Below are 26549 nucleotides of genomic sequence, written 5' to 3'. Positions count from 1 at the left end.
CTCTCAACCTTCGCCTCTCCTGAGTCTGTACGGGAGCTGCAGCGATGAGACAAGACTGTAACTAATAACTGGATAACATGAAATGTGGGGGAAAAAGGGGTAAAAAGAATAAAACGGCACAGAAGCATATGTGGTGCCAGTCTATGACTTGTACGTGTAATTAACTCATGATTTACAGTCCTGCTGCTTAGTTGTTGACACCCCACCAAACAACTTCTAGACCATATCTGTGTCCCAAATGGTACCTTATTTCCTACATAGTGGGCTACATTTGAACAGAGCCCTATAAGGAATAGGGTGCCATTTGAAACATAGACCTTGTGTAGCCTGAGGAAGTCAGATGGCAGACACACACCCCACACAGGGCTGGCCCTGAGAAGGGCGGTACAGATAAGTTACGCAGGCAAGCCAACTGTCAGGGAAGCACCCAATTAAGGTAGTTGGTTACTCCATCGCTGGCTGCAGATATGTAAGCAGTCATATAAACCCTCTTTCTCTCGCTCTCTCCCATTCTGTAGCTAGATTTGTATTTTTCCTTTGTTTTTCCCCCTAATGGCTCCTCAGTTGTCATTCATCTTTGCTGTTACAGAGATGCAAGCTCCCTGCTTGCATCTCTCTCTCTCACACTCTCTCACTCTCACTCTCAATCACTCACTCTCTCACTCACTCACTCTTGCCTAATTGATATTTTTCCCATATGGCTGCCTTATTCTCATCCATCCCCTCTCTTTCTGTAGGGATGTGTGTATCTCTACCGGATCTGTCATGTCGACCCAGCCTGCTTCGGAGCAGGGTGGTGTGTTGCTGAACAGTGGCTTGCACATGAAGAGCAAGAAGGGGCTGGAGACCGGGAAAGTGGAAGGCCTGCAGGCCAGGGTCCAGTGGGCCTGTAAAGCAGAGTTCCTGCTGGCTGTGGCGGGACAGATCTTAGGCCTGGGCAACGTGTGGAGATCACCCCCTACCTGTGCTACAAGAATGGAGGAGGTGAGAGACTAAGTTTGAAGGAAAGACGCTACCACGGATGTCAGATGTTAATCATAACATCAAAGGAACAATACAGAAGGTTTGCGCCGTAAAATAACCCTAGGGTCAACCACTGTAAGAATAACATCTCACGCGTTGTCTAAACCAAGTCATTGCATGTCTCGCGAGACACATTAGTCTCTCGTCGACTTAATTTGTGGCAATAATCTGAAAGAATGTGTTTTCCTCAGTCAGCTGAATACAGCGCTTAGTTCATAGAGCCGTGGTATCAGTGGCGGAGTGGTATCAGTGGCGGAGTGGTATCAGTGGCGGAGTGGTATCAGTGGCGGAGTGGTATCAGTGGCGGTTTCTAGCACCTCTGGCGCATCTTGAAATTGTTTTCTTCCTACAAATTTAGCTCTAGATCTTCAGTGGTTGGAGCTATTACCATCCCTGAAAGCTAAGACTTTCAGGAATAAGTATGTGTCTTCTGTTTCCATCTAAGACACAAGCTGTGCAGGACTTTTTAGAAGGGAGAGCGATGAATCTGCACAGGTTAACTGGAAATTAATTGATTCTGCATAAACGACCAGACATAAGATTTTTTGACGATCATCCCTGATGTTTTCCTAAACATTACAATAAATTCAATTTGAGTTTGTGACCCCCTTCCAACCCTCATTCTCCAAAAGTGATTCCCTCTGAAATATTAGTGACTAACACTGGTCTAAACTGTTCAACCTGGGACATGTTCATGAGGGAACACCGTAGTGAAACATTTTACAACGTAAAACAAAAACACGCATCTCTTAAGTTCAGATATTGGCTCTCTGTTTTCTCTGTTTTGTGCCGTTCTGTCCAATTTCATAACCTGCGTACCAGTCTGTTTGTGCCATCATACCACGCCTTGCCACTCCTTGTTTGGCATGACAATGAGTGGCATGATGGCTCAAATAGACTGGTACGCCAGCTCTGCTTCGTGCCTGCTGAACACAACCCGGGTGTGGTACTTTCTACAGGTGCAGCCAGTTCGATGACTGTAGCTTCTTAGCAAAGCCACCTGGTTGACAAGTTGTAAACGTTGTCTGTCTTGTAAACAAGCTGGTGTTAGAACTCTCTGCCTCTGGATAGCTTTCACATAAACATGCCTCTTCCTCCTCCTCTCCCCCCTCTCCGGACAGCTGCTATTCTCTGTCCATATGGCCAACAGCAGCACAGACACATTTACATATTCGTACACACACACACACACACACACACACACGTACAGTTCTTTCGGAAAGTATTCAGACCCCTTCCCTTTTTCCACATTTTCTTATGTTACAGGCTTATTCTAAAATGGATTAAAAAAATACAAATCCTCATCAATCTAACACAATACCTCATAATGACAATGCAAATTTAATTAACAAAATAAAAAATAATAATACTTTATTTACATAAGTATTCAGACCCTTTGCTATGAGACTCGAAATTGAGCTCAGGTGCATCCTGTTTCCATTGAGATGTTTCTACAACTTGATTGGTACATTTGAATGGACATGATTTGTAAAGGCACACACTTGTCTATATAAGGTCCCACAATTGGAAGTGCTTGTCAGAGCAAAGACTAAGCCATGAGGTCGAATAAATTGTCCATAGAGCTCTGAGACAGGATTGTGTCAAGGACAGATCTGGGGAAGGTTACCAAAACATTTCTGCAGCATTGAAGGTCCCCAAGAACACATTGGCCTCCATCATTCTCAAATGGAAGACTTTCTAGAGCTGACTGTCCGGCCAAAGTGAGCAATCGGGGGAGAAGGGCCTTGGTCAGAGAGGTGACCAAGAACCAGATGATCACTCTGACAGAGCTCCAGAGATCCTCTGTGAAAATGAGAGAACCTTCCAGAAGGACAACCATCTCTGCAGCACTCCACCAATCAGGCCTTTATGGTAGAGTGGCCAGACAAATCAAATCAAATGTTATTTGTCACATACACATGATTAGCAGATGTTAATGTGAGTGTAGCGAAATGCTTGTGCTTCTGGTTCCAACGGTGCAGTAATATCTAACAAGTAATCTAACAGTTCCCCAACAACTACCTAATACACACAAATCTAAAAGGGGTGAATGAGAATATGTAAATATAAATATATGGATGAGCGATGGCCAAGCGGTATAGGCAAGGTGCAATAGATTATATAAAATACAGTATATGCATATGATATGAGTAATGTAAGATATGTAAACATTATTAAAGTGGCATTATTTAAAGTGACATTGTTTAAAGTGACTAGTGATCCATTTGTTAAAGTTGCCAGTGATTGGGTCTCCATGTAGGCAGCAGCCTCTCTGAGTTAGTGATTGCTGTTTAGCAGTCTGATGGCCTTGAGATAGAAGCTGTTCTTCAGTCTCTAGGTCCCAGATTTGATGCACCTGTACTGACCTCACCTTCTGGATGGTAGCGGTGTGAACAGGCAGTGGCTCGGGTGGTTGTTTTCTTTGATGTCATTTTTTGCCTTCCTGTGACATCAGGGTGCTATAGGTGTCATGGAGGGCAGGTAGTTTGCCCCCGGTGGTGCTTTGTGCAGACCGCAACACCCTCTGGAGAGCCTTGCGGTTGAGGGAGGAGCAGTTGCCATACCAGGCTGTGATACAGCCCAACAGGGTGCTCTCAATTGTGGCTCTGCCAAATTTAGTCAGGGTTTTGGATGATAAGCCACATTTTTTCAGCCTCCTGAGGTTGAAGAGGCGCTGTTGAGTCTTCTTCAACCACACTCTTTGTGTGGGTGGACTATTTTATTTTGTTGTTGATGTATATGCCGTGGAACTTTCTCCAATGCTGTCCCTTTGATGTGGATAGGGCGTTGCTCCCTCTGCTGTTTCCTGAAGTCCGCGATCATCTCCTTTGTTTTGTTGATGTTGAGTGAGAGGTTGTTTTCCTGACAACACACTCCGAGTGCCCTCACCTCCTCCCCGTAGACTGTCTCGTCATTGTTGGTAATCAAGCCCACTACTGTTGTGTTGTCTGCAAACTTGATGATTGAGTTGAGGCATGCATTGCCACTCAGTCGTGGGTGAACAGGGAGTATAGGAGGGGGCTGAGCACGCACACTTGTGGGACCCCTGTGTTGACCACCCCAGTGTTCACCACCTGGGGGCGGCCCGTCAGAAAGTCCCCAATTACAGAGGGTGGGGTTGAGGCCCAGGGCCTCCAGCTTGATGATGAGCTTGGAGGGTAATATGTGGTGTGGAATGCTGAGTTGTTGTCAATGAACATTGACAATCTTACATAGGTATTCCTCTTGTCCTGATAGGATAGGGCACTGTGCAGTGTGACGGCGATTGCATCATCTGTGTACCTGTTAGGGCGGTATGCAAACTGAAGTGGGTCTAGGGTGGCCGGTAAGGTGGAGGTGATATAATCCTTGACTAGTCTCTCAAGCACTTCATGATGACAGAAGTGTGTGCTACGGGGCGGTCGTCATTTAGTTCAGTTATCTTTGCCTTCTTGGGTACAGGAACAATGGTGGCCATCTTGAAGCATGTGGGGACAGCAGACTGGGATAGGGAGCGATTGAATATGTCCGTAAACATACCAGCCAGCTGGCTTGCTCTAAGGATGCAGCTAGGGATGCCGTCTGGGCCAGCAGCTTTGCGAGGTTTAACACGTTTAAATGTTTTACTCACGTCGGCCATGGAGAAGAAGAGGGGGGTCGCAGTTCTTGTTAGCGGGCTGCGACGGTGGCACTGTATTATCCTCAAAGCGGGCAAAGAAGGTGTTTAGTTGGTCTGGAAGCATGACGTCGGTGTCCGTGACGTGGTTGGTTTTCTTTTTGTACTGTAGTCTGTGATTTCCTGTAGACCCTGCCACATACATCTCGTGTCTGAGCCATTTAATTGCGACTCCACCTTGTCCCTGTACCGGCACTTGGCTTGTTTGATTGCCTTGCGGAGGGAATAACTTCAATGTTTATATTCAGCCATATTCCCAGACCTCTTTCTATGGTTAAATGCAGTGGTTCGCGCTTTCAGTTTTGTGCTAATGTTAGGGTAGGTTTTAATAGTCACAGTGGGTATAACATCTCCAATGCACTTCCCTATAAATTCACTCACCGAGTCAGCGTATAGGTTGATGTTTTTCTCTGAGGCTGACCTGAACATATCCCAGTCCGTGTGATCGAAACAATCTTGAAGAGGATGCTCTCGATCCAACAGGATGCTCTCAATTGTGGATCTGTAAAATTTAGTCAGTGATTTGGGTTAACAAGCCAAATTTCTTCAGCCTCATCTGTCGGTGCCATCTTGCAGAAGCCACTCCACAGTAAAATGCACATGACAGCCCGCTTGGAGTTTGCCAAAAGGCACCTAAATGACATTCAGACAATGAGAAACAACATTCTCTGGCTGAATGCCAAGCGTCACATCTATAGGAAACCTGGCACCATCCATACTGTGAAGCATTGTGGTGGCAGCATTATGCCGTGGGGATATTTATCAGCAGCAGGGACTGGGAGACGAGTCAGGATCGAGGGAAAGATGAACAGAGCAAAGTACAGAGAGATCCTTGATGAAAACCGGCTCCAGAGCGCACAGGACCTCAGACTGGGGTGAAGTTTCACCTTCCAACAGGACAATGACCCTAAGCACACAGCCAAGACAACGCAGTAGTGGCTTCGGGACAAGTCTCAGAATGTCCTTGAGTGGCCCAGCCAAGCCCAGACTGAACCCGATCAAACATCTCAGAAGAGACATGAAAAAAGCTGTGCAGTGATGCTCTCTATCCAACCTGACAGAGCTTGAGAGGATCTGCAGAGAAGAATGGGAGAAACTCTCCAAATACAGGTATGCCAAGCTTGTAGCGTCATACCCAAGAATACTCTAGGCTGTAGTCACTGCCAAAAGTGCTTCAAAGTACTGAGTAAAAGGTCTAAATGCATACGTAAATGTGATATTTAAAAATATATACATTTGCAAATGTTTCAAAAAACCTGTATTGGGGTATTGTTTGTAGATTAATGAGGGGGGAAAATCAGTTGATCCAATTTTAGAATAAGGCTGTAACGTAACAAAATGTGGAAAGAGTCAAGGGGTCTGAATACTTTCCAAATGCGCTATATACGCTCGTTCAGACACACACAGAGTCCAGATAAGACAGCAGGCGTGGAGTGTTTACAGCGAGTTGTGTGATGGCCAACAGAGCCAAGTGTTAGCAGATGGACAAGCACTTCTGCTGCTGCTACATCTGTGATTTGGTACATCTAGTACTAGCTATTAGTAGATTTTTAGATGTGTGTGTGTGTCTATGGCTGTGCATGTGTGCATGCTCTTTAGTGTGCCCTAAGTTTTAAGGGTGAAATCCTATCTTGAAAGCTATGCAGGCATGTAACTCAAATGTATGTGCACATTTTCTTTACCATTGTTAATCCATGATTTACATGGGAGTTAAAGTTTGTGTGTGGGTGGGTCTGCCTCGTGTTTTATAAAACGGTTAGTAACGACCACTCAATGTGATTGGTTAAAAGCCAAGCTGTGCAATGTTCACGAAATAGCACCGCAAATGCACACTAACTGCTCTACTTGAATTATAACGGTGTATCCCTGAGAATGTATCAGTATTTTTTTCCTGTGACTACGTCTGTGTTGTCTGTGTGCCTCTGCCTCTGTTTGAGTGTGTGGGTGTGTGTGTTTTGTCTATGTGCCTGTGTGCCTGAGTGTGTGTGCAAGCGCTCACGTGCGTGTGTGTGTTGTGTCTTAGTGGGTGTGTAACTGACGTTATTAATGCAGTAAAGTTCTGACACTTTTTGACACTTTTGGTACTTTTGTATCCATGAGTGTCCATGTGACTTTTGAAATGTTTAAAACCTTGAAGGTGATGTTTTATTTATGTGTTTAACCTTTATTTAACCAGGTTAGTTTCAAGAGAGACCTGGACCTGGAATGTGATTTGTAGATTTAAATAAAGTATTTGGAATGTGTTTCCACAGGTCTGGGCTTTGCCAGTCAGGTGATGATCCTCCATGGGTGTGTGTACTGGACACTCTTCTACCTGGGCCACAGTTTCCAGTCAGAGCTGCCCTGGGCTTACTGCAACAACACCTGGAACACAGGTACACCATGCACTGATACCCTTTTCAAACTACAGAGTCAAACTGAGCCAAACGGTACTTGGCTGGCCTGGTTATGCATCCAAAATAGTTGCTGGAACCATACTGGAAGTTGGGGATCTTGATGGGTTATCTTATTTTCAAAGAGGTAATGTCAAATAGGTCCACACATGTCAAATACTTGAAAGCATTGGAGGTGTGGTTGATTAGGTTGGAATTTGCATTTTTGCAACTATTCCAATGGTTCTGCTGTACCGGAAAAACTAAATCAAGTGCAGCTCAATAATCCGGTCCAAGTATTTGAAGGTATTTGACCTACAGGAGCCTATGTACCTACAGTTGAGGTTTACATACACATTAGCCAAATACATTCAAACTCTGTTTTTCACCATTCCTGACATTTAATTAATCCAAGTAAAAATTCCCTGTCTTAGGTCAGTTAGGATCACCACTTTATTTTAAGAATGTGAAATGTCAGAATAATAGTAGAGAGAATGATTTATTTCAAATGTTATTTATTCCATCACATTCCCAGTGGGTCAGAAGTTTACATACACTCAATTAGTATTTGGTAGCATTGCCTTTTAAATGGTTTAACTTGAGTCAAACCTTTCAGGTTTCCACAAGCTTCCCACAATGATTTGGGTGAATTTTGGCCCATTCCTCCTGACAGAGCTGGTGTAACTAAATCAGGCCTTGCTTGCACACGCTTTTTCAGCTCTGCCCACAAATGTTCTATAGGATTGAGGTCAGGGCTTTGTGATGGCCACTCCAATACCTTGACTTTGTTGTCCTTAAGCCATTTTGCCACAACTTTGGAAGTATGCTTGGGGTCATTGTCAATTTAGAAAATCCATTTGCAACCAAGCTTTAACTTCCTGACTGATGTCTTGAGATGTTGCTTCAATATATCCCAATACGTTTCCTACCTCATGGTGCCATCTGTTTTGTGAAGTGCACCAGTCTCTCCTGCAGCAACCCCACAACATGATGGTGCCATCCCGAGCTTCACGGTTGGGTTGCAAGCCCCCCCCTTTTCCCTCCAAGCATAACAATGGTCATTATGGCCAAACAGTTCCATTTCTGTTTCATCAAACCAGAGGACATTTCTCCAAAAAGTATGATCTTTGTCCCCATGTGCAGTTGCAAACCGTAGTCTGGCTTTTATATGTCGGTTTCAGAGCAGTGGCTTCTTCCTTGCTAGTCCCTGTTAGTCACATGTCTGTGGTCACATGTCTTGTTCAGTTTATGTCTCAGTTGTTGAATCTTGTTATCTTCATACAAATATTTACACATGTTAAGTTTGCTGAAAATAAACGCAGTTGACAGTGAGAGGACGTTTCTTTTTTTGCTGAGTATTAGAAACCAAATACACACAAAGTGGTAGTAATTTCATCAGTTTAGCTCACCAAGACAAATAAACTAAAGGATTAATTTCACCTTACAATTTTCATCTCATGACTTGGCAAATTTATCTGTAGAACTTTTGCTTTTGAAGGTACTCCCTGCCTTTGTTCCAAATGGGGCTGCCTCTGTAGTTGTTTTCTATGCCAATATATGTGTTGGACACAAATACAGAAGCGTTTAAATAGTCAATGTCGCCTGACTGTGTGTAACATGTGCAGTTGTATAGATAGCGGCTTCAGAAAATATTCACACCTCTACTTTTTCCACATTTTGTTGTTATAGCCTGAATTTAAAATGGATTCAATTCAGATTTTTGTCACTGATTTACACAAAATAACCCATAATGTAAGTTGAATTTTGATTTTTACATTTTTTACAAATTCATTAAAAATTAAAAGATGAGATATCTTGAGTCAATAAGTAATCAACCCTTTTGTTATGCCATGCTTAAGTTAGTTCAGGAGTAAAAATGTGCTTCACGAATCACATAATAAGTTGCATGGACTCATTCTGTGTTGAATAATACTGGTTAACATGATTTTTAATGACTGCCCCATCTCTGTACCCCACACATACAATTATGTGTAAGGTCCCTCAATCGAGTAATGAATTTCAAGCACAGATTCAACCGTAAAGAACAGGGAGGTTTTCCAATGCCTTGCAAAGAAAGGCACCGATTGGTAGATGTGAAGGGAAAAAAGCAAATGCTGAATATCTCTTTTTTTTCACCTTTATTTAACCAGGTAGGCTAGTTGAGAACAAGTTCTCATTTGCAACTGCGACCTGGCCAAGATAAAGTATAGCAGTGTGAACAGACAACAACACAGAGTTACACATGGAGTAAACAATTAACAAGTCAATAACACAGTAGAAAAAAAAGAGAGTCTATATATATTGTGTGCAAAAGGCATGAGGAGGTAGACAAATAATTACAATTTTGCAGATTAACACTGGAGTGATAAATGATCAGATGGTCATGTACAGGTAGATATTGGTGTGCAAAAGAGCAGAAAAGTAAATAAATATAAACAGTATGGGGAAGAGGTAGGTAAAATTTGGTGGGCTATTTTACCGATAGACTATGTACAGCTGCACCGATCGGTTAGCTGCTCACATAGCAGATGTTTGAAGTTGGTGAGGGAGATAAAAGTCTCCAACTTCAGCGATTTTTGCAATTCGTTCCAGTCACAGGCAGCAGAGAACTGGAACGAAAGGCAGCCAAATGAGGTGTTGGCTTTAGGGATGATCAGTGAGATACACCTGCTGGAGCGCGTGCTACGGGTGGGTGTTGCCATCGTGACCAGTGAACTGAGATAAGGCAGAGCTTTACCTAGCATGGACTTGTAGATGACCTGGAACCAGTGGGTCTGGCGACGAATATGTAGCGAGGGCCAGCTGACTAGAGCATACTGGTCGCAGTGGTGGGTGGTATAAGGTGCTTTAGTAACAAAACGGATGGCACTGTGATAGACTGCATCCAGTTTGCTGAGTGTTGAAAGTGTTGGAAGCTATTTTGTAGATGACATCGCCGAAGTCGAGGATCGGTAGGATAGTCAGTTTTACTAGGGTAAGTTTGGCGGCGTGAGTGGAGGCTTTGTTGCGGAATAGAAAGCCGACTCTAGATTTGATTTTAGATTGGAGATGTTTGATATGAGTCTGGAAGGAGAGTTTACAGTCTAGCCAGACACCTAGGTACTTATAGATGTCCACATATTCTAGGTCGGAACCATCCAGGGCGGTGATGCTAGGTCGGGTGTGCGGGTGCAGGCAGCGAACGGTTGAAAAGCATGCATTTGGTTTTACTAGCGTTTAGCAGTTGGAGGCCACGGAAGGAGTGTTGTATGGCATTGAAGCTCGTTTGGAGGTTAGATATAGCAGTGTCCAAGGACGGGCCGGAAGTATACAGAATGGTGTCGTCTGCGTAGAGGTGGATCAGGGAATCGCCCGCAGCAAGCGCAACATCATTGATATATACAGAGAAAAGAGTCAGCCCGAGAATTGAACCCTGTGGCACCCCCATAGAGACTGCCAGAGGACCGGACAGCATGCCCTCCTATTTGACACACTGAGCTCTGTCTGCAAAGTAGTTGGTGAACCAGGCAAGGCAGTCATCAGAAAAACCGAGGCTACTGAGTCTGCCAATAAGAATATGGTGATTGACAGAGTCGAAAGCCTTGGCAAGGTCGATGAAGTCGGCTGCACAGTATTGTCTTTTATCGATGGCGGTTATGATATCGTTTAGTACCTTGAGTGTGGCTGAGGTGCACCCGTGACCGGCTCGGAAACCAGATTGCACAGCGGAGAAGGTACGGTGGGATTCGAGATGGTCAGTGACCTGTTTGTTGACTTGGCTTTCGAAGACCTTAGAAAGGCAGGGCAGGATGGATATAGGTCTGTAACAGTTTGGGTCCAGGGTGTCTCCCCCTTTGAAGAGGGGGATGACTGCGGCAGCTTTCCAATCCTTGGGGATCTCAGACGATATGAAAGAGAGGTTGAACAGGCTGGTAATAGGGGTTGCGACAATGGCGGCGGATAGTTTCAGAAATAGAGGGTCCAGATTGTCAAGCCGGGTCCAGGTTTTGCAGGTCTTTCAGAACATTTGCTATCTGGATTTGGGTAAAGGAGAACCTGGAGAAGCTTGGGCGAGTAGCTGCGGGGGGGGGGCGGAGCTGTTGGCCGAGGTTGGATTAGCCAGGAGGAAGGCATGGCCAGCCGTTGAGAAATGCTTGTTGAAGTTTTCAATAATCATGGATTTATCGGTGGTGACCGTGTTACCGAGCCTCAGTGCAGTGGGCAGCTGGGAGGAGGTGCTCTTGTTCTCCATGGATTTCACAGTGTCCCAGAACTTTTTTGAGTTAGAGCTACAGGATGCAAATTTCTGCCTGATGAAGCTGGCCTTTGCTTTCCTGACTGCCTGCGTGTATTGGTTCCTGACTTCCCTGAACAGTTGCATATCGTGGGGACTATTCATTTACATTTACATTTAAGTCATTTAGCAGACGCTCTTATCCAGAGCGACTTACAAATTGGAGAGCGACTTAGAAATATTCGATGATATTGCAGTCCGCCACAGGATGTTTTTGTGCTGGTCGAGGGCAGTCAGGTCTGGAGTGAACCAAGGGCTATATCTGTTCTTAGTTCTGCATTTTTTGAACGGAGCATGCTTATCTAAAATGGTGAGGAAGTTATTTTTAAAGAATGACCAGGCATCCTCAACTGACGGGATGAGGTCAATGTCCTTCCAGGATACCCGGGCCAGGTCGATTAGAAAGGCCTGCTCACAGAAGTGTTTTAGGGAGCGTTTGACAGTGATGAGGGGTGGTCGTTTGACTGCGGATCCGTAGCGGATGCAGGCAATGAGGCCATTTGAGCATGGAGAAGTTATTCATTACACTTTGGATGGTGTATCAATAAACACAGTCAATAGTATAGTATTTTATAGAAGCGTAATAACTGTGACTAAATGGTCATATGGAATTTCACTGCCTTTATGACTCGACTGCCGGTGGGGCGATAATACGGTCACCGCAACAGCCCTAGTTGTGATATGAGAATTGGGGATGGATCAACAACATTGTAGTTTTCCTACAATCCTAAACTAAATGTCAGTGTGGAAAAAGGAAGCTTGTACAGAATAACAAATATTCCAAAGCATGCATCCTGAATAAAAGGCACTTAAGTAATACTGCAAAAAATGTTGCGTCTGCGCAAGCCTAACCTTGACCGTGTGGCATTAACCCTTCACAGTTAAAAGAAGGTGTTTACATCAAAAAGTTTGCAAAGTTGAAGAAATTAACTTTTTGACCTGAATACAAAGCATTATGTTTGGGGCAAATCCAACACAACACATCACTGAGTACCACTCTTCAAATTTTCAAGCACGGTGGTGGCTGCATCATGTTATGGGTATGCATGTTATGGGCGAGGACTAAGGAGTTTTTTTAGGATAAAAAGAAACGGAGTACAACTAAGCACAGGCAAAGTCCTATAGGAAAACCTTTTGTCTGCTTTCCAACAACACTGGGAGATTAATTCACATTTCAGCAGGAGAATAACCTAAATCACAAGACCAAATCATCAATGGAGTTTCTACCAAGACGACATTGAATGTTCCTGAATGGCCGAGTTACAGTTTTGACTTAAATCGTCTTAAAAATATTTTGCAAGACTTGAAAGTGGCTATTTAGCCACAAACTTGACAGAGCTTGAAGAATTTTCAAAAGAATAATGGGCAAATATTGTACAATCCAGGTGTGCAAAGCTCTTAGAGACCTACCCCAATAGACTCACAGCTGTAATCGTTGCCAAAGGTGTTTCTAACATGTATTGGCTCAGGGGTGTGAATACTTATATAGTCAAGATATATTCGTGTTTTATTTATTTTTTATTCTTCCACTTTGACATTACAGAGTATTTTTGTGGCAGAAAGTACAGTTATATCCATTTTGATCCCACTTTGGAACAGATCAAAATGTGGAAAAAGTCAAGTGGTGTGAATACTTTCTATATGTGTTGTATGGCTCTGTTTGTCTGACTGTGTGTTTCTCTCCAGGCCCTGAGCTGGCCTTTATAGCATACCCTCAGGCTGTAACCATGATGCTTCTCCCTCAGCTGTGGGCTGTGTGGTTCTTCCTCATGATCATCATGCTGGGGCTGGACACACAGGTGTGTGTGTGTGTGTGTGTGTGTGTGTGTGTGTGTGTGTGTGTGTGTGTGTGTGTGTGTGTGTGTGTGTGTGTGTGTGTGTGTGTGTGTGTGTGTGTGTGTGTGTGTGTGTGTGTGTGTGTGTGTGTGTGTGTGCACGAACCCCGTTCCCCTCCCCCTTTCCACCCCCTGTCCAGTTTGTGAGCCTGGAGGCCCTGGCGACCTATGTGACTGACCTCTACCCTACGGTGATCCAGCAAGTTTATCGACGAGAGCTGCTGCTGCTGATGGTGTGTGTCGTCTGCTTCCTGGGTTGGCCTGGTCCTGGTCACCCCGGTGCGTCTGGTTGAATGGATGTGTGAGTAGATGATTGCCTGACTACCCAGACTCCTTACTCCATCCAAGAGCTAACCCATGCCCTTGGACGTTAGTTTCTTCTCTTAATTTGTTAGGAAAGTTTAATAAATGTTTTTTAAATTCTCCCACATTGACATTACAGAGTATTTTTTTTGACAAAAAGTACAATTATATCCATTTTAATCCCACTTTGTAACAGAACAAAATGTGGAAAAAGTCAACGGGTGTGAATACTTTCTATATGTGTCTGACTCTGTGATGTATGCCTCTGTTTGTCTGACTGTGTGTGTTTCTCTCGAGTTTCTTCTTTGGAAGTCTGAATCTGAGTACCTCCTCAACCCTTCACCGAATGCAAACACATTCAGGGCCATCTGATTGGTCAAGAAACAGATGGGTTGGACCACAGCCAGAGTACACGTGGGTAAAGCGGCGGTTTGAAAATGTGTCTTTGGTTTTGATACTTCGATTGATTAGAGACGATCCAATCGCTGATTACTTTGTTTTGTAAAACGCCCGAGCAGCGAATGACCGAGCAGCAGAGTCAGTTAGTGTGAGTCGTCAGGCTAGGTGAATGGTTGGTTGTCTGTTTTACTGGCCACATAACTGGCTGGTTAGCTTGGGGAGCTGTCTACGTGACTGGCTACATTGCTAGCTGGGTGGCTGACTGGCTGGCTGTCTGGGTGGCTGGCTGGCTAGCTAACTGTCTGTCAGTCTGCTTGCCTGTCTACATGATTGGTTGTTTGTTTGTCTATTTGAACTAATGTCTGACTAGTTGACATATCCACTTACCGCTAGACACTGTGTTACATGTCATAAGGTGAATTCACCAATTTGTAAGTCGCTCTGGATAAGAGCGTCTGCCAAATGACTTAAATGTATGTAAATGTACATTTAGTACATTATCCAAATGTCTTCTCCCAATTAAATTATCTCCCTCTAACTTTTCAATTGTATAGATCTATGATGTGGTGACACATCTGTGATGTAATGTTCTCTCAATCTCTTTGGATAGGGTGGTCTCTATGTGTTTCAGATCTATGACCACTACTCCTGCAGTGGGGCCAGTCTGCTGCTCCTGTCCATCTTCCAGTCGGTGGCCGTGGGCTGGGTTTACAGTGAGTCCAGAGGTTGTGCACAATTAAATACCTTATCACAACCTTAACACAACATCTTTCACCCTAATGTAGACTTAACACTGTACACCTGTAATGAACACACACCCTCTGACGTGTGCCTCGAAACACAGTACTTTCTTTCTTTCTTTTATCTATAGATCTCGCTTTGGCTTTCTCTCTCAATTGTGCAAATACACACAAAGTAAGCTAACAGTGGTGTTTAACTATGCACAAATCATGTATGTCCTCTACCCTTACCTTCCGCATTCCTACTCAGGTCAACAGTATATGAATCTGGAGTAGTCTATTGCGGGCTGCAGACATTCAGTATGAGCTGTAGTGTAGTGGAGACAGAGCCAGCGCCAGCCCTATTACTGAGTCACTGTCTCCCCAGCCCCTAAATCTTCCCGCTGAACGTTGCGCCACACAGTCTCAGCCATGGGGCCCTGGGGAGCCCACAGTAGCTGCCTCAGATACTAACACGCAAAAAGCATAGACAAAGAAAAGCTCAGGCATGAATCTCCCTTGGATGATAACATGCTAACTCTAAGTCGCTAACACAGGAAAAACTCAGGTGAAAGAAAAAGCTGAGCATAAATCTTCTTTGAACGCTAACATTCTAACGCTAACATCCCAAAAGCTCCAGACACAGAAAAGCCTAGGCATAGATCTGTCTCAAATGCTAACACTAAGTCTCTAACATAGACAGGCTCAGACACAGAAAAGCCAGGGTGAAAATCTGCAGTGGAACTGCAGAGGGATTTTGGGTGTTCTACTTTAATTTGTTTCCATGTAAGTTGAGAGTATAAGAGACGATTGTTGTTTTACGATAAGAGCCCTTGCCAGGAGGTAGAGACATGGGCTGTAGATAGGAATGATGATGGGGACTGGAGCTGTCTCTCTGCTCTGGTGAATTCTTAAGCAGTGGGAACTGTGTGTGTGTGTGTGTGTGTGTGTGTGTGTGTGTGTGTGTGTGTGTGTGTGTGTGTGTGTGTGTGTGTGTGTGTGTGTGTGTGTGTGTGTGTGTGTGTGTGTGTGTGTGTGTGTGTGTGTGTGTGTGTGTGTGTGTGTGTGTGTGTGTGAGTTTAGCTTCATACATGTGTGCCTACAGTGCATTCCTAAAGTATTCAGACTCCTATAATAGACTCACTATTTCCACATTTTGTTACGTTACAGCCTCATTCTAATATATTTTAAAAATCCATCTCCACACAATACCACATAGTGACGAAGCAAAAACATGTTTTTCTAACATTTTGCTAATGTATAAAATATTTTAAACTGAAATGTAACATTTACGTAAGTATTCAGACCATTTACTCAGTACTTTGTTGAAGCATCTTTGGCAGGGATTACAGCCTTGAGTCTTCTTGGATATGAAGTGACAAGTTTGGCATACCTGTATTTGGGGATTGTCTCCCATTCTTCTCTGCAGATCCTCTCAAGCTCTGTCAGGTTGGATGTGGAGCGTCGCTGCACAGCTATTTTCAGGTCTTTTTTACATTTTTTATTTAACCTTTATTTAAGTTGGCAAGTCAGTTAAGATCAAATTCTGATTTACAATAACAGCCTACCCCAGCCAAACCCTAACGATGCTGGGCCAATTATGCGCTGCCCTGAGGGACTCCCAATCACGGCCGGATGTGATACAGTCCAGGACTGAACCAGGGTCTGTAGTGACGCCACTAGCGCTGAGATGCAGTGCCTTAAATCGCTGCGCCACTCAGAAGCCCGGTCAAGAAATGTTGGATGGCGTTCAAGTCCGGGCTCTTGCTGGGCCATTCAATGACATTCAGGGACTTGTCCCGATGCCACTCCTGAGTTGCCTTGGCTGTGTGCATAGGGTCGTTGTCCTGTTGGAAGGTGAACATTTGCCCCAGTCTGAGGTACTGAGCATTCTGGAGCAGGTTTTCATCAAGGATCTCTCTTTACTTTGCTCCATTCATCTTTCCCTCGATCCTGACTAGTCTTCCAGTCCCTGCAGCTAAAAACATCCTCACGGCATGATGCTGCCACCACCATGCTTCACCGTATTGATGTTGCCAGGTTTCTTCCAGAAGTGATGCAATCTTTGTTTCATCAGACCAGAGAATCTTGTTTCTCATGGTCTGAGAGTCCTTTACGTGCCTTTTGGTAAACTCCAGGCGAGCTGTCATGTGCCTTTCAATGAGGAGTGCTGCGGAGATGGTTGTCTTTCTGGAAGGATCTCCCATCTCCACAGACAAACTCTGGAGCTCTGTCAGAGTGATCATCGGGTTCTTGGTTAACTCCCTGACCAAGGCCCTTCTCCCACGATTGTTCAGTTTAGCCAGGCGGCCAACTCTTGGTGTCACGTTCATTATATGAAGGAGACCAAGGCGCAGCATGGTATGCGTACATTCTCTTTATTAAAAGAATGAACACCGAACAAACTAACAAAATAACAAACAAAAAGTGAAGCTATACAATATAGTGCTGACAGGCAACTACACATAGACAAGATCCCACACCAGAAAGTGGGAAAAGGCCTGCCTAAATATGATCTCCAATAAGACACAACAATAAACAGCTGTCTCTGATTGGGAACCATATCAGGCCAACATAGACATACAAAACCCTTAGACATACAAAAACCCTAGACATACAAAAACCCTAGACATACAAAAACGTAGAGTACCCACCCTAGTCACACCCTGACCTAACCAAAATATATAGAAAACAGAGATATCTAAGGTCAGGATGTGACACTAGGAAGAGTCTTGCTGGTTCCAAACTTCTTCCATTTCAGAATGATGGAGTCGACTGTGTTCATGGGGAACTTCAATGCTGCAGACATTTTTGGTACCCTTCCCCAGATCTGTGCCTTGACACAATCCTATCTCTGAGCTCAACGGACAATTCCATCAAACTCATGGCTTGGTTTTTGCTCTGACATGCACTGTCAACTGTGGGAACTTATATAGACAGGTGTGTGCCGTTCCAAGTCATGTCCAATCAATTGAATTTACCACAGGTGGACTCCAATCAAGTTGAAGAAACATCTGAAGGATGATCAATAGAAACAGGATGCGCCTGAGCTCAATTTCGAGTCTCATAGCAAACGGTCTGAATACTTATGTAAATGTACAAACATTTCTAAAAACCTGTTTTCGCTTTGTCATTATGGTGTATTGTGTGTAGATTGATGAGGAAAAAAGTGAATTTAATCAATATTAGAATAAGGCTGTAAGGTAACAAAATGTTGAAAAGGGGAAGGGGTCTAAATACTCCCCGAATGCACTTGGGAGAGTTGAGGTAGCCATGCTTTACTACTCTCTGAGCATCCCCATGGAGAGCTGTGGAAATGGCATTTGTCCATGGTTGTTTAGACTGCGGTCAGGTCTCCAGTGGTTCCTCTATGGTCGTTACTTCCGTGAGATTTAAAGGTGGTCTATTCAGGACCTTAGACAAGATCCTGTTCTACGGTTCTACCATCTTATATTTGTCTTCGATTTAAGTGGTTTGGGGTTTCTAGGACCATTTTCTAGTTTTCAATTACTAGTCTTTACGATTGTGCCTGGACTTCAGATTGACCTTGTATGGTCCTTACAATTCAGAACCATGGTTCAACCACTGTTGTGGTCAGAACCAGGCCTTGACCACAGAACCATGTAATAACCCCCGACCCATCGTCCTGTTCCTTAGGGCCTGACAGGTTCAATGACAACATTAAGCACATGATTGCCCGCTGTCCTTCTTCCAGCTGTGCTGGCGCTGCCTGACGCCAGCCATGTGCACGGTGAGTGACCTTTAACCCTTGACCCCTGTGTGTGGGAAGAGTCCTGTGAACTTTATATATCCCAATTGTGTCTGTAATTGTATATCTGTGTACACATGTGAGTAATTGTGTGAATTATTCGGTTACCTTTTTTTGCAGAATCTAGTTGTTGTGACTTTTCTCTTTACATTTCTTACCCGACAAATGGATCAGACTGATACACTGGTCCAAGATGAATTCATTGGGTCCTATTTAGACAAGCAATCTGTGTGTGCAACTGTCTTTCTCGCTCTCTCTCCAGGTGACGTTTGTGTTCTCCTTGGTGTGCTGGATCCCTCTGTCCCCCCTGTGCACTTTACGCCCTGGCCACCATCCCCTGCAGCCTAACACAGGTGAGTCACACAGTGACATTTTTACACCAACAACCAACTACTACACTTGGCCCTACCATAACCCTGACTCCCACATTAACTGTTCCTCTTGCCCCTACCATCCAACACTGCACTATGTGGACTGGCTCTACACTTACTTACCTCCATCTCCGCTGTGACTTAACCTATGATTACACAAGACATTAGTTAGTGTGTCTTGAAAATAACTTGTACCTTCCCATCATGCTATAGTGAATAGTTTGGCCAGTAATTCAGTGCAAAAGACTGTACTAAGCATATAAGACATACTGTACAGTGCATTAAGGCATATGTTGTGTGTGACTAACAACCCGTCCATCTCTCCTGTTGACCTGTAGCGTTTCTGCCGGCTGTGTCGTCTTGCCCTCGACTCCAATTTGGCCATGGACCACCAGACCACCTCTCTCACCTTTGAACCCTGTCTGGCTCTCACCGCCGGAAACCCAAGGAGACAATCTCAGCTGTGATCTAGAGACGACCACCCTTGGTTTAGCCAAATGATACGGTCTCACAGTTTCTGCGCACCAAATGGAGAGATCGGAATCGGGGGTCAAGGGATGTTTTTATGGAGATGGAAAGGCCTCTGCCCCTCTTGTGTCCTCACTGGTAAATGGAGACAGGATGGTGGTTGAAACTGTGATGGAATCCAGCCTGTATGCTGTTGGGCCTGGGATACGTCTACTGGGCTTAGTGACATGTCCCTGACTGTGTGTATTTTTGTGAATGAGGGGGGGGGAAAGGGAGGGAGAGATAAAAGATACTCAAACAGTCCCAAATCATTCTTCACACTTTTTGATGTATTTCAAAACTGCAGTTTCCTCTGCTTGGAGCAACAGTGAAGTGGGCAGTACTGATGTTTTTCAGATGTTTTTCAGATGTTTTTTTTTTTTTTTTTCACCTTTATTTAACCAGGTAGGCTAGTTGAGAACAAGTTCTCATTTGCAACTGGGACCTGGCCAAGATAAAGCATAGCAGTTCGACACATACAACAACACATGGAATGAACAAAACATACAGTAGAAAAAAAGAAAACAAAGTCTGTATACAGTGAGTGCAAATAAGGTCAAATAAGGGAGTTAAGGCAATAAATATGCCCTGGTGATGAAGTAATTACAATATGGCAATTAAACACTGGAATGGTAGATGTGCAAAAGATGGATGTGCAAGTAGAGATACTGTGGTGCAAAAGGAGCTAAATAAATAAATACAGTATGGGAATGAGGTAGATAGATGGGCTGTATACAGATGGGCTATGAACAGGTGTAGTGCTCTGTGAGCTGCTCTGACAGCTGGTTCTTAAAGCTAGTGAGGGAGATGGGAATCTCCAGCTTCAGCGATTTTTGCAGTTCATTCCAGTCAGAGGCAGCAGAGAACTGGAAGTAAAGGCGACCAAAGAAGGAATTGGCTTTGGGGGTGACCAGTGAAATATACCTGCTGGTGCGTGTGCTACGAGTGGGTGCTGCTATGGTGACCAGTGAGCTGAGATAGGGCGGGGCTTTACCTAGCAGAGACTTGTAGATAACCTGTAGCCAGTGGGTTTGGCGACGAGTATGAAACGAGGGCCAGCCAACTAGAGCTTACAGGTCGCAGTGGTGTGTAATATATGGGGCTTTGGTGACAAAACGGATGGCACTGTGATAGACTACATCCAGTTTACTGAGTAGAGTGTTGGAGGCTATTTTATAGATGACATCGCCAAAGTCAAGGATCGGTAGGATGGTCAGTTTTACGAGGGAATGTTTGGCAGCATGAGTGAAGGAAGCTTTGTTGCAAAATAGGAAGCCGATTCTAGATTTAATTTTTGATTGGGGATGCTTATTGTGAGTCTGGAAGGAGAGTTTACAGTCTAGTCAGACACCTAGGTATTTGTAGTTATCCACGTATTCTAAGTCAGAGCCGTCCAGAGTAGTGATTCTGGATGGGCGGGCAGGTGCGGGCATTGATTGGTTGAATAGCATGCATTTAGTTTTACTTGCGTTTAAGAGCAGTTGGAGGCCATGGAAGGAGAGTTGTATGGCATTGAAGCTCGTCTGGAGGTTAGTTAACACAGTGTCCAAAGAAGGGCCAGAAGTATACAGAATGGTGTTGTCTGAGTAGAGGTGGATTAGAGAATCACCAGCAGCAAGAGCGACATCATTGATGTATACAGAGAAGAGAGTCGGCCCGAGAATTGAACCCTGTGGCACCCCCATAGAGACTGCCAGAGGTCCGGACAACAGGCCCTCCAATTTGACACACTGAGCTCTATCAGAGAAGTAGTTGGTGAACCAGGCGAGGCAATCATTTGAGAAACCAAGGCTGTTCATAAGAATGTGGTGATTGACAGAGTCGAAAGCCTTGGCCAGGTCGATGAATACAGCTGCACAGTTATGACTCTTATCGATGGCGGTTATGATATCGTTAAGGACCTTGAGCGTGGCTGAGGTGCACCCATGACCAGCTCGGAAACCAGATTGCATAGCGGAGAAGGTACGATGTGATTCAAAATGGTCAGTAATCTGTTTGTTAACTTGGCTTTCGAAGACCTTAGAGATGCAGGGTAGGATAGATATAGGTCTGTAGCAGTCGAGAGTGTCTCCCCCTTTGAAGAGAGGGATGACCGCAGCTGCTTTCCAATCTTTGGGAATCTCAGAAGATACGAAAGAGAGGTTGAACAGGCTAGTAATAGCGGTTGCAACAATTTTGGCAGATAATTTAAGAAAGAGAGGGTCCAGATTGTCTAGCCTGGCTGATTTGTAGGGGTCCAGATTTTGCAGCTCTTTCAGAACATCAGCAAGCAGTCTCTGAACATCAGACAGGATGGCATTGTTTTCCTCAATCCATGAAATGGCTACTGCTATAGGTTTCAGGCTGCTTACCACTCTCTCAAAATACATAATCCAGGAGGATCTTCTTGATGGGGCTGTTCGTATTGGCAGACTGTGATATGGCCATTTTTGGAGAGACTCCTTGCCTTCCAGGAGACTGTCCTTGAGGAGCAGATTCAATGCATGAATCACATCACAGCCAATGGGTGTGATGTGAGGGTAGGACTCCTCCACTTTAGACCAAGCAGCCTTCATGTTCGCAGCATTGTCTGTCACCAGTGCAAATACCTTCTGTGGTCCAAGGTCATTGATGACTGCCTTCAGCTCATCTGCAATGTAGAGACCAGTGTATCTTTTGTCCCTTGTGTCTGTTATCTTGTAGAATACTGTCTGATGTAGTTAATTATTCCTTGCCGACAAACATCAGGCCACCCATCAGAGATGATTGCATTACAGCCTGCTTTCTCTATGATTTGCTTGACATTCACTTGAACTCTGTTGAACTCTGCATCCAGCAAATGAGTAAATAAAGCATGTCTGGTTGGAGGGGTGTATGCTGGGTCGAAAACATTCAGAAATCTCTTCCAATACACATTGCCTGTGTGCATCAGAGGTGAAGCAGTTGCATACACAGCTCGAGCTGTTGCTATCGATAAGGTGTCTGATTCATCATTTTCACCTCGAATAGAAGTAGAGGGACTTTTGTCAGAGGTTGCTTGTGGTGAGTGCTGAGGGAAGTTTATGCACTTGGCCAGATGATTCTGCAGCTTTGTTGCATTCTTCACATATGATTTGGCACAGTATTTACAAATGTACACAGCTGTTCCTTCTACATCAGCTGCAGTGAAATGTCTCCACACATCAGATAGTGCCCATGGCATTATCCTGTAAAGATTAGAAAATAAATTGTCAAAAATACAAATACAATTCCATGTGCAGTTAATTAAGCCTTTAGATTAAACAACTCCTTTGTAAGATAAATGTTTTAAAATGGAAACAGGTGAATTAACATTCCTCAGTTAGCAGGCTCAAGCAAACCCTGCATGGGGTTTAGCAGATAGCAGTATAAATCCCCCCACACGGTCCCCGCACCAGGACAACTTTCTCAGGGCTTCTGGAGGGAAATGCTGTAGGAATGCTCAACCGGTGTCATTCAGCCGACAGAAACTTTCAACCGGTTCTCCCCATAAAGCAACGAGTCAGAGTCAGAGGCCGAGCATTCTCTGCTCTAAGCTGTTAGCCAGCCTGCCAGCTTAGTGGGGTCTGCCACTAGCACATTCAGTGTAGTCAGCTCAGCTATCCCCGTTGAGACCGTGTCTGTGCCTCGACCTAGGTTGGGCAAAACTAAACATGGCGGTGTTCGCCTTAGCAATCTCACTAGAATAAAGACCTCTTCCATTCCTGCCATTATTGAAAGAGATTGTGATGCCTCATCTCCAAATAGGGCTACTTACTGTTAGATCCCTCACTTCCAAGGCAGTTACAGTCAATGAACTAATCACTGATCATAATCTTGATGTGATTGGCCTGACTGAAACATGGCTTAAGCCTGATGAATTTACTGTGTTAAATGAGGCCTCACCTCCTGGTGCATCCCGCAAAGGCAGAGGTGTTGCTAACATTTACAATAGCAAACTTAAATTTACAAAAAAATAAAAATGTTTTTGTCTATTGAGTTTCAAGTCATTAACTCTATGCAGCCTACTCAATCACTTTTTATAGCAACTGTTTACAGGCCTCCTGGGCCATATACAGCATTCCTCACAGAGTTCCCTGAATTCTTATCGGACCTTGTAGTCATAGCAGATAATATTCTAATTTTTGGAAACTTGAATATTCACATGGAAAAGTCCACAGACCCACTCCAAAAGGCTTTCGGAGACATCATCGACTCCGGACCTACTCACTGCCACAGTCATACTGTTGTAATGTTTTTCCTCATAATCCTGGACTATCGGACCACCATTTCATCACGTTTGCAATCAGAACAAATAATCTGCTCAGACCCCAACCAAGGAGCATCAAAGTTGTGCTATAAATTCCCAGACAACCCAAAGATTCCTTGAAGCCCTTCCAGACTCCCTCTGCCTACCCAAGGACATCAGAGGACAAAAATCAGTTAACCACCTAACTGAAGAACTCAATTTAACATTGCGCAATATCCTAAATGCAGTCGCATCCCTAAAAACAAAAAACATTTGTCATAAGAAACTAGCTCCCTGGTATACAGAAAATACCCAAGCTCTGAAGCAAGCTTCCAGAAAATTGGAACGGAAACGGCGCCACACCAAACTGGAAGTCCTTCCACGTGCTTGGAAAGACAGTACCGTGCAGTATCAAAGAGCCCTCACTGCTGTGCAATCATCCTATTTTTCAAACTTAATTGAAGAAAATAACAACAATCCAAAATTCATAAACTTTTTTGAGGAAAAGAGCATGATCATCAGAAAGCAAATTACGGATTCCTCTTTAAATCTGTGTATTCCTCCAAAGCTCAGTTGTCCTGAGTCTGCAAACTCTGCCAGGACCTGAATATAATCATGGCCTCTAAAACTTCAAGCTGCATACTGGACCCTATTCCAACTAAACTACTGAAAGAGCTGCTCCCTATGCTTGGCCCTCCTATGTTGAACATAATAAACGGCTCTCTATCCACCGGATGTGTACCAAACTCACTAAAAGTGGCAGTAATAAAGCCTCTCTTGAAAAAGCCAAACCTTGATCTAGAAAATATAAAAAACTATCGGCCTATATCGAATCCCTTCCTGAAGACAAACAATGTGTACGAAATGCTTCTGTTTGGTTTTAGACCCCATCATAGCACTGAGACTGCACTTGTGAAGGTGGTAAATTACCTTTTTAATGGCGTCAGACCGAGGCTCTGCATCTGTCCTCGTGCTCCTAGACCTTAGTGCAATTTGTAAGTCGCTCTGGATAAGAGCGTCTGCTAAATGACTTAAATGTAAATGTAATGTAAATGATACCATCGATCACCACATTATTTTGGAGAGCTTGGAAACCCAAATTGGTCTACACGGACAAGTTCTGGCCTGGTTTAGATCTTATCTGTCAGAAAGATATCAGTTTGTCTCTGTGAACAGTAAATGTTGGTGTTCCTCAAGGTTCTGTTTTAGGACCAATATTGTTTTCACTATATGTTTTACCTCTTGGGGATGTCATTCGAAAACATAATGTTAACTTTCACTGCTATGCGGATGACACACAGCTGTACATTTCAATGAAACATGGTGAAGCCCCAAAATTGCCCTCGCTAGAAGCCTGTGTTTCAGACATAAGGAAGTGGATGGCTGCAAACTTTATACTTTTAACTTGGACAAAACTGAGATGCTTGTTCTAGGTCCCAAGAAACAAAGACATATTCTGTTGAATCTGACAATTAATCTTAATGGTTGTACAGTCGTCTCAAATAAAACTGTGAAGGACCTCTTGCGTTACTCTGGACCCTGATCACTCTTTTGACGAACATATCAAGACTGTTTCAAGGACAGCTTTTTTCCATTTACGTAACATTGCAAAAATCTGAAGTTTTCTGTCCAAAAATGATGCAGATAAATGAATCCATGCTTTTGTTACTTCCAGGTTAGACTACTGCAATGCTCTACCTTCCGGCTACCCGGATAAAGCACTCAATAAACTTCAGTTAGTGCTAAATGCATCTGCTAGAATCCTGACTATAACCAAAACATTTGATCATTACTCCAGTGCTAGCCTCTCTACACTGCCTTCCTGTTAAGATAAGGGCTGATTTCAAGGTTTACTGCTAACCTACAAAGCATTACATGGGCTTGCTCCTATCGGTCTTTCCGATTTGGTCCTGCCACACATACCTACACGTACGCTACGGTCACAAGACGCAGGTCTCCTAATTGTCCCTAGAATTTCTAAGCACACAACTGGAGGCAGGGCTTTCTCATATAGAGCTCCATTTTTATGGAATGGTCTGCCTACCCATGTGAGAGACGCAGACTCGGACTCAACCTTTAAGTCTTTATAGAAGACTTGTCTCTTCAGAGGTCCTATGATTGAGTGTAGTCTGGCCCAGGAGTGTGAAGGTGAACGGAAAGGCACTGGAGCAACGAACTGCCCTTGCTGTCTCTGCCTGGCTGGTTCCCCTCTCTCCACTGGGATTCTCTGCCTCTATAACCCTATTACGGGGCTGAGTCACTGGCTTACTGGTGCTCTTCCATGCCGTCCCTAGGAGGGGTGCGTCACATGAGTGGGTTGAGTCACTGACGTGGTCTTCCTGTCTCGGTTGGCACCCCCCCTTGGGTTGTGCCGTGGCGGAGATCTTTGTGGGCTATACTCGGCCTTGTATCAGGATGGTACGTTGGTGGTCGAAGATATCCCTCTGGTGGTGTGGGGGCTGTGCTTTGGCAAAGTGGGTGGGGTTATATCCTGCCTGTTTGGCCCTGTCTGGGGGTATGATCGGATGGGCCCACAGTGTCTCCTGACCCCTCCTGTCTCAGCCTCCAGTATTTATGCCGCAGTAGTTTGTGTCGGGGGGCTAGGGTCTGTCTGTTATATCTGGAGTATTTCTCCTGTCTTATCTGGTGTCCTGTGTGAATTTAAGTATGCTCTCTCTAATTCTCTCTTTCTTTCTCTCTTTCTTTCTTTCTCTCTCTCTCTGAGGACCTGAGCCCTAGGACCATGCCTCAGGACTACCTGGCATGGTGACTCCTTGTTGTCCCCAGTCCACCTGGCTGTGCTGCTGCTCCAGTTTCAACTGTTCTGCCTGCAGCTATGGAACCCTGACCTTTTCACTGTGATTACTATTATTTGACCATGCTGGTCATTTATGAACATTTGAACATCTTGGCCATGTTCTGTTATAATCTCCACCCGGCACAGCCAGAAGAGGACTGGCCACCCCTCATAGCCTGGTTCCTCTCTAGGTTTCTTACTAGGTTTTCGCCTTTCTAGGGAGTTTTTCCTAGCCACAGTGCTTCTACACCTGCATTGCTTGCTGTTTGTGGTTTTAGGCTGGGTTTCTGTATTGCACTTT

The 26549-nt window shown here is 44.3% G+C and overlaps 1 pseudogene; it reads left to right on the top strand.

Annotated features, from left to right (window-relative positions):
- Positions 1 to 822: 822 nt before the first annotated feature.
- LOC135543096 (sodium- and chloride-dependent GABA transporter 2-like) lies at positions 823 to 19423 on the top strand (annotated as a pseudogene).
- The last annotated feature ends 7126 nt before the right edge of the window (positions 19424 to 26549 follow it).

The sequence above is a fragment of the Oncorhynchus masou genome, chromosome 7 (assembly GCF_036934945.1).
Source record: "Oncorhynchus masou masou isolate Uvic2021 chromosome 7, UVic_Omas_1.1, whole genome shotgun sequence".
Classification (NCBI taxonomy): domain Eukaryota; kingdom Metazoa; phylum Chordata; class Actinopteri; order Salmoniformes; family Salmonidae; genus Oncorhynchus; species Oncorhynchus masou.
This window is presented reverse-complemented; position numbering and strand designations above follow the sequence as displayed.